This window comes from Muntiacus reevesi, chromosome 2, assembly GCF_963930625.1.
Source record: "Muntiacus reevesi chromosome 2, mMunRee1.1, whole genome shotgun sequence".
In the NCBI taxonomy this organism is placed as follows: Eukaryota; Metazoa; Chordata; class Mammalia; order Artiodactyla; family Cervidae; genus Muntiacus; species Muntiacus reevesi.
In genome coordinates this window covers 194,751,135-194,766,538 of record NC_089250.1, presented here as the reverse complement: position 1 = coordinate 194,766,538, position 15,404 = coordinate 194,751,135, and positions in this window count along the sequence as shown.

Here is a 15,404-nt window from a genome sequence, read left to right as displayed (position 1 = left end):
GTTTATGTACCAAAATGTTCACTGGGACACTTAAAAAAAAATTAAAGTGAAAAATTGGGCAGAACCTAAATGTGTAATAATAAGGGACTGATTGGGTAAATTATTGTAAATCTACTTAACGGACTATAATGCAGATGTTAAAGTAATGTTTTAAACAATTTAAATGACTTGAGAACATTCTCAAGATATAATATTAGATTAAATATGTAAAATAAGAAAACCATAATATTGTATAACCATCAATTCTTTAAAAATGCACACAATAAGATTATAAGGAAATTCAGAAAAATGTGGATAGTGGTTTCTCGAGATTGTGAGATTGTTAGCATTCTTCATTCCCTTCATTTTATTTTCCCATGTTTTCTGGTTTGGGCAACACACATTACATCTTAATTTTTTTTTCATTTTTATCAAAGAAATACATGTACATGGTTAAAAAGCAAAAAATCTTAAAAGGCCAGGAGTGAAATAGATCAAGTCTAGCTTTTCAGAAATTACTGTTCATTCTTTTTCAGCTATTTCTTTGGGTATTTCCTTCCATATGTTTATTTAATATTCTTCTCTCTCTATTACTGGAATAATGAGTTTTAGAAATTCCCTATTGGCTTCTGATTATGTTGGTTGAAGGTTTAGCTCTTTTCAGTAAACTTCACCACTTTCTCTTCCCATGCTTCATTGTCCGAATTTACTATGTTTCAGTTTAGTTATATCAAAATACTTGGTTAAATCAATAATAATATTTTTGTCATTATGTTATTGTTGTTCAGTCACTCAGTTGTGTTCAACTCTTTGTGACTCCATGGACTGCAGCACGTCAAGTTTCCCTGTCCTTCACTGTCTCCTGGAGTTTGCCCTAACTCATGTCCACTGAGTCAATGATGCCATCCAACCATCTCATCCTCTGTCTTTCCCTTCTCCTTCTGTCTTCAATCTTTCCCAACATCAGGGTCTTTTCCAATGAGTCGTTCTTTGCATCAGGTAGTCAAAGTATTGGAGCTTCATCTTCAGCACCAGTCCTTTCAATGAATATTTAGGATTGGTTTTCTTTAGGATTGACTCATTTAAGTCCAAAGGACTCTCAAGAGTCTTCTCCAGCACCACAATTCAAAAGCATCAATTCTTGGGTGCTCATCCTTCTTTATGGTCCAACTCTTACATCTATCTGTACATGACTACTGGAAAAATGACTTTCATTATAAGACATTTGTTGGCAAAGCGGTATCTCTGCTTTTTAATACACTGTCTAGGTTTGTAATAGCTTTTCTTTCAAGGAGCAAATGTCTTTTAATTTCATGGCTGCAGTCACCATCCACAGTGATTTTGGAGCCCAAGAAAATTAAGTCTGTCAGTGTTTCCATTTTTTCCCCATTTATTTGCTGGAAGTAATGGAACCAGATGCCATGATCTTTGTTTTTCAAATGTTGAGTTTTAAGCCAGCTTTTTCCCCCTCCTCGTTCACCTTCGTCAGGAGTCCCTTTAGTTCTTCTTCACTTTCTACCATTAAGGAGGTGTCATCTGCATATCTGAGGTTATTGATATATCTCCCAGCAATCTTGATTCCAGCTTGAGCTTCATCCAGCCTATTTGTCATTATGACTATGTAAATTTTGTTTATGACATATAAATTTAGTTTCCTCTGTATGCATTTCTCTTTTATTCTGAGTTTCCCCACTACTTGGTTAATAGCAGTCAATGATTTTCCAAATATACAGACACAGTTGTCCACATTCTATAGGTTCTGTCTTCTTTCTGTGATGATCAGCATGTCCCTGATCACTCCCATTGGATGACTCAGTCCTAAAGTCCATAGCTTAAGGGTCTGGGACTTACTATGCCTGGTCTGCCATGTTGGATCCCTCAGATCCTGTTTCTTCCTCTTCCTTGATTTACTCTCTCCTTTTGGTGGAGTACATCCATCCAGTAGCTTCCCAAGAAAGAGTGCATTTTGGGTTCATCTATGTCTAAAAATGCCTCTTGAAGAGTTTTCTCTCAGATATTTGAAGAACTTTCCATCTCCTAGCACTCACCGCTGCTGTCGAGAAGTGATGTGTTCCTAGGTCCTGAGTCATCAGGATGCAGGCTCGGTAGGACAGAGAGGAACAGAAGGACCCTGGAGCAAGAGTCTGGCTGGAAGGAAGATGATGACCAGACACAGAAGAACCATAGAAAGTCAGTGAATCACAGAGGTCAGACTCCAGCGTTTAGGATGGAAGAAACAGTCAGGGACGGCTATGAAGCAGGCAAGGAATGGAGCTCAGAGAAGCCAGCTCAGGGATGCTCCACAGTTCCTGCAGCCTGGGTTCAGAGTTCAAACTGTCACAGAAGCAGAAACTTCTAGGTGGTTGGACAGCTGAGGTGAACTCTGATCTGAAGAGCAGCTCTGGGCTCAGGTTTTCACTCTTTGCTGGACACGGGCCTGTCTTCTGCTGGTCGCTCCCAGAGGGAATTCAGAAGACTTTGGCGAAACTACTTCTAATGCAGACAGAGACAGGTAGAGCTCCTGGGAGCCAGGCAGAGGTTCAGAACTTGATCTTGATATTACAAAAGTACTCTACATCCCTCACTCTTTCCAGCAAACTTTCCTTAAATTCTGTTTGGAGGGGAAAAAAAATACCCCTGACTTTAGACACAAGGCTTCCTGCAACTTTCAGATCAGAGCCATCAGCGTAGTCAGCTCTGCAGGGTTGCTGATGGCAAGGGTTATATACACCCTTAAATCACTATTGTGATCTCCATTTAAACAGCAGTGCCCCCCAGAACCTGTCCGTCTGGCCTAATTCTCACAGTGACATACAGGGGAGACAGACTTATAAATAGGTTTGGGTCTGAGGTCACATGTGGTTTTCATGCTGAAAGTGATTTTGGTGGAAAGGAAACAGCTTAAAACCTCCTGATGTTTCTTATTGTCTTCAAACAGCCTAAACCAGACATGCAGGAAATACAAGCCCCCTTTTTAAAGCACTGACCTTCTTTCAAATTAGTTTCCCCAGAAGTTTAAACAAGGAATCAATGGGAAAAGAAAATGATTTGGGATCACCATTGAATGGTAGGCAGTTTTTCAAAGCGTTTTATTGTCTTGCAGGAGTGGATACGCTTGACTGGAGCTGGCGGCTGTCTGCCAGGGAGGATTTCAAGCTTGAGAACTAAGCACTTCTCTCTTTCTAGGGTTTCATCCACAGTAGTGTGTATTTTTTTTTTTTTTTTTGCCACAGTCATTGCCATCCTTTATAAGATGATGTGATGATATAGTGTTTAAAGCAGACTTGCAAATAAGTTATTGGCCCACAGAAGAGACTTTTTGTTAACCAGTCCCAGCTTCTTTTTAGGATAAACCCAGGTACCAAGATAAAATGAAGGTAAATGAAGCAGCATTTCTCTGCTTCCTTAACATGCTGCTCAGTTTTAATGATAGACTTTAGGAATACATTTTAATTTTATTGAGTCCTTGTTATGTGCTAAATTACTGAGAAGATTATCAAGGATTCCTAAGATGGGTCTAAGATGCTAGAAACTTATGAGAGAGAGAATGTAGCAAGAAGAAGAGTGTAAAAAATATTACCATTAGTACTACTACCATCACCATTAATACTACTACTCTACTACTATGAGTACCATTAACCAGCCTGACTGAGTTATTACTGCTGGCTGTTACTATTTTACTATTTTTACTACTGTTGCTGCTGCTATTACTGTTACTACTGTTGATACTAATATCACTACTACTTTACTATTATGACTGCCACCAATATGTTCACTACTACTACTATTATTACTATTTTACCACTCTTAGTACTGCTGCTGTTACTATTACTACTACCACTACTATTCATATCACTATTACTACTGCTAGTATTACTACTTTACTATTATGACTGCCACCAATATGCTCACTACCACTACTATTATTACTATTTTACCACTCTTACTACTGCTGCTATTACTATTACTACTACCACTACTATTCATATCACTATTACTACTGCTAGTATTACTACTTTACTACTAAGAGTACTATAAACACCACCACGCTCATGACTACCATTATGGCTGCTGTTGCTATTACATTACTTACTCCTGCAGCTATTATTGCTGTTACTACCAGTACTATTGATACTATCACTACTGTTACTCCTCCTCCTTCTCCTCCTCCTCCTACAGCTACTGCTGCTACTTCTACCATGACTACTAGCAACTGCCTTTTCATCTTCAGGACCTTCTATGTGCCTGCCACTGGATATATCTGATGTAACAATACTCACAAAAACCTACCAAGGTAAGGAATATTGACTCCACCTTCCATAGGAAGATCCTGAGGCTCAAAGAGATTAAGGTAAATTGTTCAAGATCACCCAGAGTGAGTGGCAAAACTGGGGTTTGAAGCCAGATCTCTTAGATTCTATTTATTAACCATGATGCCCTACTGAAAACACACAAACACACAACACACACACAGAACACACACACAGACACACACACACGCAGTAACAGAAGAGTCTTCTGCCTGTTATTTGTATTCTCATGAGAGAAGGCAGGAACAGTATGAAATCCCACAAGGAGGTTCTTGGCTTAAGGTCCTGGCACGGGGAAACCCGTCCCTTCACAGCTCCCTAGCTGATCCTCTCTCTTTCTTTCTCTCACACACACTCGCACTCAGAAACGTGCATAGAGCATCTTTGATTGGGAACACAATCTCACTTAGGTGACCTATTTTATTTTAAAAAGAAAATGAGCTAATGCTCTAGATTTCGGAGAAGACTGACAAGTCTCCGTTTATCTTTCCACTCACTGCTCTCATGCTAAACCTCAAACTCAAGTGGACAATTTTTCTTCTTAATAGTCTTGGGGAAAGGAAACCTGGGGCTCCCATCTGCTGTCCCCCTCCTCCTTCCCCATCCTACTCTCAACATTTACACACAGGACGTTTACTGCCAAGCAGAGCCCATAAAGGGAGGTCTGTTACTGGTTCCATGTGATAAGCATGCTGACTGAGCACCAGTAACAATAGCTAATACCTACTGCGCTCTTCCTGTGAACCCTTTACACACCTAACCTGTCCTCACCACAGTCTTAGATGATCAGCACTCTGGCAAAGGGAAGACAGTGAAAGCTCAGATGAACTTCTCCAAGATCACTCAGCTCTAAGCAGTAGAATGATGACTTCACCATAATGTGTGTGTGTGTGTGTGATTGTGTGCCTGCATTCATCCAGTCATGTCTGACTCTTTGTGACCTCATGGACGGTAACCTGCCAGGTTCTTCTGTCCATGGAATTTTCCAGGCAAGATACTGGAGTGGATGGCCATTTCCTCCTACAGGGGATCTTCCAGACCCAGGGATCAAACTCATGTACCTTTTGTCTATGATATTGGCAGGTGGGTTCTTTATCAGCTGAGTCATCAAGGAAGCCCTCACCATATTATGCAAAATAATTATATTTTGGTGGGAATGGTTTTGTGAGTGTATGGGAAAGGATATACAGATAAATGAGGTTCAACTCCTCAGTTTAAAGTTTCTTAAAACCTAATTATAGTAAAAGATGGGGACCTAGGTAAATAAAAGCTTGATCAGAGAACAAGAGTGGGCTAGAAGTGGGGGAGGAGTATGAAACCAGGCTACTGATTCTGGGCTGAATATGAAAGTAACCAACTTCTAGGCCCCAACACATGGGTCTAGGACCCAACAGTGGGTCATAGTGTTGAGAGATCATTGGGTTGAATCTGACCTGGGAGGGAGAGGTAGGCAGGCTAGAGGGTTAAATGGCTGATTGCATGGAAGCTGCTGCAGACAGAGTCTAAGGAGTCCATCTCCACACCTCACCCTGGGAGCTGTTTCTCTTCCGTGTGAAAGAAGTGTTTCCCATGCTCCTCTAGTAAAGGAGAAGTTGTGGGCGACACTCTTTGTCCCAGTGCCAAGGCCTTGGGGTCTCAGCCCTGGGAAGAGGCAGTCTTTGTGAAGAAGGCATTCACAGGGGTCCAGTGTGACACTGGTTCTGTGCTTGCCTTCTTCTAAAAACAAAACAAAACAAAATACTTAAAAGATGGTTTGGCAGATTTACTCTACAACATAAGGCTGACACATAGCAATCTTTTTTGAAGTAAATTATTATTATTTTACTGATGTATATTTGATTTGCTAGGGCTTCCCAGGTAGTGTGTGTGTGATATATATATATGTATATGTAATACATATATATATATATATATATATATATATATGTGTCCTATTTTGCATTCTTTTCCCTTATAGTTTATTACAAAGTGTTGAGTGTAGTCCCCCGTGCTGTACAGTAGGTCCTTGTTGGTTAACTCTTTCTATATGATAATGTGTATGTGTTAATCCCAAACTCCTAACTTATTCCTACTCCTTTCCCCTTTGGTAACTGTAAGTTTATTTTCTATGTCTGTGGGTCTATTTCTGTTTTGTATAAAAGCTCACCTGTAAGACTTGACAATCTTGTTGCTGTTTTTCAATCACTAAGTCATGTCTGACTCTTTGCGACTCCATGAATTGCAGCACAATAGGCTTTCCTGTCCTTCAAAATCTCCCAGAGTTTGCTCAATTCATGTCCATTGAGTTGGTGATGTCATACTGTTCACTTAAAAATTTGCTAAGAAGGTAGATCTTATGTGCTATGGTTGTACTACAAAAGAAAAAAAAGTTTAATTGAATAGATAACCAGAAATAAGAGATAGGAGGAAACTTTTGGAGGTGATAGATGTCTGTGCTCTTTTGAGGTTTGAGTAAGAGTTAATCCAGTCAAAAGGGAGAGTTGCATCTGGCCAAAGAAACAGAAAGGATAACTCTCATCTCCCATTTTTTCCCCTATTGAGGGAATGGCACCTTCCCCTTCCTCTCTTTTTTCATCTACCTCCAGTCACCCCACACCTACCTGCCCTGCCTTCTCCTCTCTGCTTCAGGGTTCTCTGTGGGCATGGAATGCTGACTGCACCCATCAGAATGGAAGATCCTGTTTACTCAGGGGTGGGGACACTGTCTTTAAAACTCACACCTAAACTAAGTCAAATCAAGCTCTTTCTTGCAGCCTGATCACAAAAGGGCTGAGAGTTTAGGTCACTGAGGGTGAGGGCATCTTACAGCCATGGAGAAGGGCTGCAAATCTGCGTGCTAGCTTCAGGCTTAGCTGGGAGGTGGGGGCTCCCAGCGTATGCATCATCGGACTCAGCCTCATGGGAGCCCAGCGTGCAGGTCACCTGGCTGAGCCACTGATAACGTGGGGCTGATGCTTTGACACTTATCTGCAAAGCTTCCATCTCTGGCTCCTCTGGGAACATTTTGGAGGTGGTGAAGCTCGACGCTTGGCTGGCAGGGATTACTGTCCAGAGCACGTTACAGTCTCACCTTGATTTTCAGCCGTCCGCCTGAAGCCCTATACCTTCACTTACTGTTTCTTCCTTTAAATTGTCATTCTCTGCAACCTGTGAGTCTAAATTCAATGTAACCTTCAAGGTTTAGCTCCTCTGCCATTTCCTATTTTCCTGACTAAAAAAAGTTAGCAAGTCCCCTCTTTAATGGTACTCTTTTGTAACTTCCTATGTTCTTGTCAGCTCCTTGATTGGTCTGTGGGTTTTTTGAGAATAAAGTGTGTGCATCTGATTCATCTATTTGGGTCCAGTGCTTAGTGAACAGCCAGGCAGTAATTAAGTAAGTAAGTAAATAAAGATTTCAGAGTGCCTCCTGTGTACCAGAGGCTGTGTTAGATTCTGGGACTGCATTGCCATAATCCCTGTCATAAGAAATGTATGGTCTAGTGGGAAAGACAGAATCAGACCAAGTGGAACTAATGCTGGAAGTATTCAAGCGTTTGAAGCTGTTAATTAGGGGAGAGGGGTAATGTCGGTGTAAAGAAACAGGACCCTTCCCCGAATAGACCCCCACTCAAGTCCTCTGCCTGCTTTTTGCCTGTATAAAAGCTTAAGTCAAAGAATACATTTAACAAGGACAGTGAGAAAATGTGGAAAGAAAACAGTCAAGCAAGACAAAATAATAATAGTTTATCTATTAAAGTCAAGGACATTTTAGTTCCTTCTCAAGGGTTATAGATAATATTTTAAGCCATATCCCTGAACTGTTTGGCAGATACTGAAACCCCCACCAGGTGGAAAAAGTTAATTGCATGCTCCCGGCAAGCACATAGACCCCAGACCTGTTAGAGCCAGAAGGTTGATGATGCTGACTCCTGGTTACCTCACTACCAACCAATAAGAAGAACATCCATGAGCTGATCGTGCCCTGCTCCTTGAACACTGTAAGACTTCTCACTACCTCCTCCAGGGTGGACACACAGTCTTAAGGGTATTATATTAGCCCACTGTGGCACCCTTTGCCTGACAAAGCAATAAAGTTATTTATTTCTATTTCACCCAAAACTCTCTCTTTGAGGTTTAATCCGGCTCTGGTCCACAGAGGCTGAATTTCAGCAACATTGGGAGGGTGGGTGAATGCTGAGGATGACATGATGGTAGAGCTGAGGTCTGCGGGCAGAGTGGCCCTGCCCAGGCGGCCACAGAAGGTAGAGGAGAGAGCGGGCAAAGGTTCAGAGCAGCGGGATGTTAGTACAGCATGTTGAAGGAAATGAAAATAAAGATCAGTGTGGTCAGACCAGAGTGTGTTAGAGCCAGAGAGAGAAAGGGGAGGCTGGAGTAGAGAGAGGCTGGAATTTGCGGGCCAGGGTCAAGAGGTTGGTCTATATCCCATGTGCTGGGAAAGACATTAGGAGCTCCTCCACTCGGGCAGGTTGGAGAATTTGGTCCTTCACACAGGAAACCTGGCCCTTGTCATCTGACAAGAGTGTGTGCTAATGAAGTGGGTGTCCTTCACAAGTAAGGGATCCCTCTATGATATGAGGATGGTATGATATAAACAGAAAAATTCAGTGATGATGTCTTTCATCTATAGCCGACCTTGAGGGAGGGAAAGGAAATGCAGTCTAGAATGGAAATGTCTTCATTTCCATAAGCAAATATAGAGGAATTTCATGGGATCAGGACATCTTCAATGTGGTGTCCATTTTTATGATAATGAAGACTGTTTCAGTTGACTGGATCCTTGTCAATGAGCACAAGTTGTTCTGTCTGGCAGAAAAGGGAACTCACCTACGGGCCCTCTTATGGACTAACATCTCCAGACCAGCCATCCAGACATTTTATGAAGAATTTCTTGGTCTCACTTCTGATCTCATATCAATGGGGCAAGAGGAGGCCGAGAGAAATGGTGGAACCAAGGGTGATCTTTCTGATTAGTGTTAGGTCACTATTAGTGTCACAGACCCAGGAAAAGGAGATGCGGAGCTAAATGGGTAAATTCAATTTCTGATTTATTTGGTTTGTCTGAAGGACACTCGGTTGGACACCAGAAGGTAGTTGGAAATATGGCCCTGAGCTTAAGAAAGCAGAAAATCAAGAAATGTGGAAACAATGTCTTCTACAAAGCCTTCTTGTATAAACTGTGCCATTTCCCCTGTTGTCCAAACTCTCCCAGCTCCACCTCTCAGATAGCGCCAAGTGCATTGTTTCCCTCTGACCCTGAAGAGAAAATCAAGCAATCTAAACAAGAGTAATCCTAGCTGCTTCCACACAATGCTTTCCCCTCTTCCCTGACTATGTCATCAAGTGAAGCAGTGAATGATTTTTTCTGCCAATAGGGTTCTGGTCTTCAATTGCAGTGTGTGTATATGTGTGTGTGTGCGTGCTTGCACCTCACATTGAGAAGCAATTCTCAGACACCAGCTGGGTGTCCTACAATTTAAATCAATTCTGACATTATCTATATCAAATCCTATAAAACTACTCCCCCCCCGCCCCCATCTGTGTCCCTCCATCAGATGGCAGACAGAAGCCCTGGATTATCACCTGTGCTTCTGATCAACTGGCTCTAGATTGGGGCTTTCAATGACTCCCTCACTGGGTTTGTTCAATTTGCTAGAGTGACTCACAGAACTCACGAAAATATTTTACTTATTAGACCACCAAGTAATTATGAAAGGTTATAACTCGGAAACAGCCAGATGGAAGAGATACATGGGCAAGGCATGGGGAGAGAGCACAGAATCTCCCTGCCCTTCTCAGGAGTATCACCCTCTGTATTCACCAACATGGAAACTCTTTGAACCTGGTCCTTTTCACTTATCACAGAGGCTTAATTACTTAGGCTCTGCTGAATCACTCAAAACCTGGCTCCACAGGAAACCAGCCTCCATCTTCAGATAGTTTCCACAAGTCACCTAATTAATATAATAAAAGACACGTTGATTACTCTATGTATGTATGTATGTGAAAGTTTCTCAGTTGTGTCCGACTCTTTGCGACCCAATGGACTATACAGTCCATGGAATTCTCAGGACAGAATACTGGAGTGGGTAGACTTTCCCTTCTCCAGCGGATCTTCCCAACCCAGGGATTTAACCCGGGGGTCTCCTGCATTGCAGGCGGATTCTTTACCGCAAGGGAAGCCCTTGATTGCTCTACCACATTTAGGATTTCAGGAGCTCTATGCCTAAAATGGGCTTCCCAGGTGGTGCTAGTAGTAAAGAAGTTTCCTGCCAGTGCAGGAAATGTAAGAAATGAAGGTTCGATCCCTGGGTCAGGAAGATCCCCTGGAAAAGGGCCTGGCAACCCACTCCAGTATTCTCATCTGGGGAATCCCATGGACAGAAGAGCCTGGTGGGCTATACAGCTCATAGGGTCAGTAAGAGTCAGACACAACTGAAGTTACTTAGCACTCACGCACCTTCTGAAACAGGGATGAAGACCAAATATATGTATTTCTTAGTAGAAATCACAATATCATGCTCCCTGATTCATCGCTGTTTTCAGTTTTCATAACTTCTTAAAAGTTTCTGGTTGTTAACAGTTCATGAGACCTCCAACTGTTTCATTCATTCAATAATGTGTGCAAGACACACGAAATCTTAACTTAGATCTTAAGGAGAGGGAGACACACAATTAAACTAACAATAGTAGACAAATAACCCTTCACATTTGGATTTTTCATAAATATTATAACAAAGAAGTATGTCTCCCAGTCTGGAGGACATAGCCATCTGTCATGGATCTCCAGTGGCCTTGGCTTGCAGCAGTTTGAAGCAGGATTTCGGTTCCTGGCCAGACATTGTAGTTTAGGTCACAGTGAGAGGGCTGAATCCTAGCCACTAGACCACCAGGGACTCATGATCAGTGACAAGGCCCTGGCCTGTCAGCTGTGTAGAAGTGAATTTCCACATAGAGACGGAAAGTGAAGTGTTTATTAGGAGGAAAAGGAGTTCGTGTAGATTGACACGTAGCACACCCAGAGAGAGTAGCACTCTTGTGGCAGTTTCAATCATACATACAGGGCATTCCTTCCAGGTTTCCTCATACCAGTCAGTTTGCTTTGCCTGGTTCTGAGTCCATATTTGGTTTATCTTGGGATCCTCCCTTGTGCATGTGTGTTATCTCTTAGCCAGGTAAATTCTAGCAGAGAGGCCTATGGGTAGTTGACATCACTTACTATGGGGTGGCACCCCTCCCATTTTGACCTCCAAGGAGCTCTTCTATGCATGTGTAGTTGGGGAGGTCTCCTTCACTAAAAGAAGGAGGAATATGTGGTCTTTTACCTCTTATCTGGGCAGGGCCCAGCCTCCTCCATTACCCTCCTATTATGGAGTTTCTGTCCACAGAGCAGAAACTGTTCAGCCTGGGGTCCATTTATCTCCTGCCTCAGTCTCAGTGCCTGGGTGGAGAGTGATGCCATTTTCTGAGAAGGGAAACTCAGGAGGAAGATCAAGTTTGGGCAGGGCTTTGGGGAGGCAAATAAAACTCAAAGGCATGTGAAGCTTGCCATGGACTGAGCACCTTTCTAAGCAGGTTACAAACATTCACGTCCAGCAACCTCTGAAGGAATGGGCATCATTACCCCCACTTGACAGATGGAAGCCCAAGGCAAGGGGGGTTGAGTGACTTTCCTAAGGCCACACAACTTGTGAATGGCAGAGCCAGGATTTCAAACCCAGACTAGCTGGCTCCAGAATCCACACTCTATCATTTCAGACAATGCAGACTCTCATCGAACTTTATTTAAACATGTTCAGCTGAAGATTCTGGTAGGACAAGCGAGTGGCAATTTGTTAAATAATTTATTTAACATGTAAACCAATCTGAGTTGGAATTTCTGTTACTGTTGCCAAAAGCATCCTAACACATAGAGACGTAAATGATGATCTGAAATTGTAAAATTCAGAAGAGAGGGCTAGGCTGGATGTTCAGTCTGGTGATACCTTTAAGTTCTACTTCTGGCAGTGCATTTTAGGCTCTCCCCTTCTCTCTAGCATGCGTGCTCAGTCACCAGTCGTGTTCGACTCTGCAACCCCATGGACCGTAGCCCACCAGGCTCTTCTGTCCATGGGCTTTTCCCAGGCAAGAATATTGGAGTGGGTTGCCGTGCCCTCCACCAGGGGATCTTCCTGACCCAGGAATTGAACACACATCTGTGTCTCCTGCATTGCAGGTGGATTCTTTACCACTGAGCCACCAGGAAATCCCCCCATCCCCTTCTCAGGGGTCTCTAATCCTTATAGGATTTTCATGGACTATAATGTTTTGTGGAAGATAAAGGCATATAACAGATATTTTTCTTTTAAAAATTATATCTGGAAAGAGTATCTGCCTGCCATGTGGATAACAGTATCCACTCACAGGTTCTGCCTTCATGTTCCTACCTGTACAGATACACATAAGCTCTAAGACCCTCAGAAATGACCTTGTTGCATGTAAGTCAAGTTGGACATGGTGATGGCTGTGAGAACTGGCAAGTCCGAAAGGCTGAAAAAGCAAGTAGAGCGGAAACAGCTCTCTGAGAATCGGAGGCAGGGTGCTCAGGCTGCCTGCCTTGGGCATCTCACATCCCACTTGTCTTGTTGCAAACATTGTGCATCTACCTTGCTTGAGAATGACGAAGCCTGATTAAAACCCTTTAAATGGCTCTTGTTGACAAGATTTACTAAAGAACATTTTAATGACTAAACAAAATTATGGTGCAATTTCACTTGATTAAAGACAAAACCCAAACCTGTGCAATTTCCAGTGCGTGATGTTAAGGCAGCAACTGAAAAACATCTTTAAAGAATTCAGAGTCTGGATTCCACAGGAGAGAAGGATGACAGGGACATGGAAGCATTGTGTGTGATTTGCTTCTCTTTGCCATGGCCTCCTGGGTGGTTTTTGTTTCCTTTGTCCTACTGGCTTTGCATGTTCACAATTGTCTAGATAGCTTGAAGGTGACCAAGAAGACCAGATTCTATTTGCAAGTAGCGTGCTATTTTGAGATGTTTTCTGAACTTCACTCAATGCCAGACTTGTGACATGGGTTTGTCATTTTCTCGTTGAAATTCCTTCCATGGCTCCAGCCTGAAACTTCCTCCTCATATTGTTATCGAATCAGGTTTGACTGCTCTTCACTCAAAAATTAGTACTTGAGTGAGACAGATGTTTGTAGAAGGGAAAATTGCTTTTAATCAGAATGCCGACAATCTGGGGAGATGGTGGATTCGTTGTTACCCCAAAACCATCTCTGAAGACTCTGCTCAGCCAGGAAAGTTTTTAAAGGGAAAAAGGGAAATAATCACTGTTAATCACTGAGATGGAAGGGGTCAGAGTCATCACATTTGTTGACATCTCCCACTGTGTGCAGGCTTATGGAAAGGCTTGTCGACTTCTGTCATTTTTCTTTAGATGCTATGTTTTATTTTGAACTTTTTATTTTGTATTGGGGTAGAGCTCATTAACACTGTTGTGATAGTTTCAGGAGAACAGGGAAGGGACTCAGCCATACATATACATGTATCCATTCTTTCCCAAATTCCACTTCCCTCCAGGCTGCCACGTAACAGTGAGCAGAGTTGCCTGTGCTATACAGTAGGTCCTTGTTTGTTACCCATTTTAAATATAGCGGTGTGTACATGTCCATTCCAAACTCCCTAATTATCCATTCCCCCAAACCTCCCCCTAACTCCACAACCTTAAGTTTGTTCTCTAAGTTTTTGAGTCTCTCTCTGTTTTATAAGTTTATTTGTATCATTTCTTTTCAGATTCCCCATATAAGAGATGTCCTATGATATTTTCCCTTCTCTATCTGACTGTGTTTTCTCAGTGTGACACTCTCTAGGTTCATACATGGTGCAAATGGCATTATTTCATTCTTTTTAATGGCCGAGTAATATTCCATTGTATATATGTATCACATTTAGAAGCTATTTTGTTCACAGTTCGTTTGGGACATTTCTGAAGGGCAAACTAGGGAAGTGATCTGATCATCTGTTCATTAAATGATTCTCCATTTCTCCTTCTTTTACTTGTGGAAAGAGCCAACAGATTAAGCAAGGTATTGTGAGGTTGATATTTCTCCTGGCAATCTCGATCCCGTTTGTGATTCATCCAGCCCAGCATTTCACAAATAAGCAGGGTGACAATATACAGCCTTGACCTACTCCTTTCCCAGTTTGGAAGCAGTCCATTGTTCCATGTCCAGTTCTAACTGTTGCTTCTTGTCCTACATACATGTTTCTCAGGAGACAGGTAATGTGGTCTGGTCTTCTTATCTCACTAAGAATATCCCACAGTCTGTTGTGATCCACACAAAGTCTTTAGCATAGTCAATGAAGCAGAAGTAGATGTTTTCTTGGGGGATTCCCTTGCTTTTTCTATGATCCAGCATATATTGGCAATTTGATCTGTGGTTCCTCTGCCTTTTCTAAATCCAGCTTATACATCTGGAAGTTATTGGTTAACATATTGCAAAAGCCTAACTTAAAGGATTTTGAGCATAATCTTTCTGGCATGTGATGTGAGTGCCATTGTATGGTAATTTGAACATTCTTTGGCATTGTCTTTCTTTGGGATTGGAATGAAAACTGACATTTTTCCAGTCTCGTGACCACTAAGTTTTCCACATTTGCTGGCATAATGAGTGCAGCGCTTTCATAGCCTCATCTTTTAGGATTTGAAATAGCTCAGCTAGAATTCCATCACTTTCACTAGCTTTGTTCATAGTAATGCTTCCTAAGGCCCACTTGATTCCAGGATGTCTGGCTCTAGGTGACTGATCACATCATCATGGTTATCTGGGTCATTAAGAATATTTTTGTACATTTCTTCTGTGTATTCTTGCCACCTTTTCTTAATCTCTTCTTTTTCTGTTAGGTCCTTGCTGCTTTTGTCCTTTACTGTGCCTATCTTTGCGTGAAGTATTCCCTTGGTATCTTCAATTTTCTTTAAGTGATCTCTAGTCTTTCCCATTCTATTGTTTTCCTCTTATTTCTTTGCACTCTTCACTAAAGAAGTCTTTCTTATCTCTCCTTGCTATTTTCTGGAACTCTGCTTTCAGTTGGGTATATCTTTCCCTTTATCCTTTGC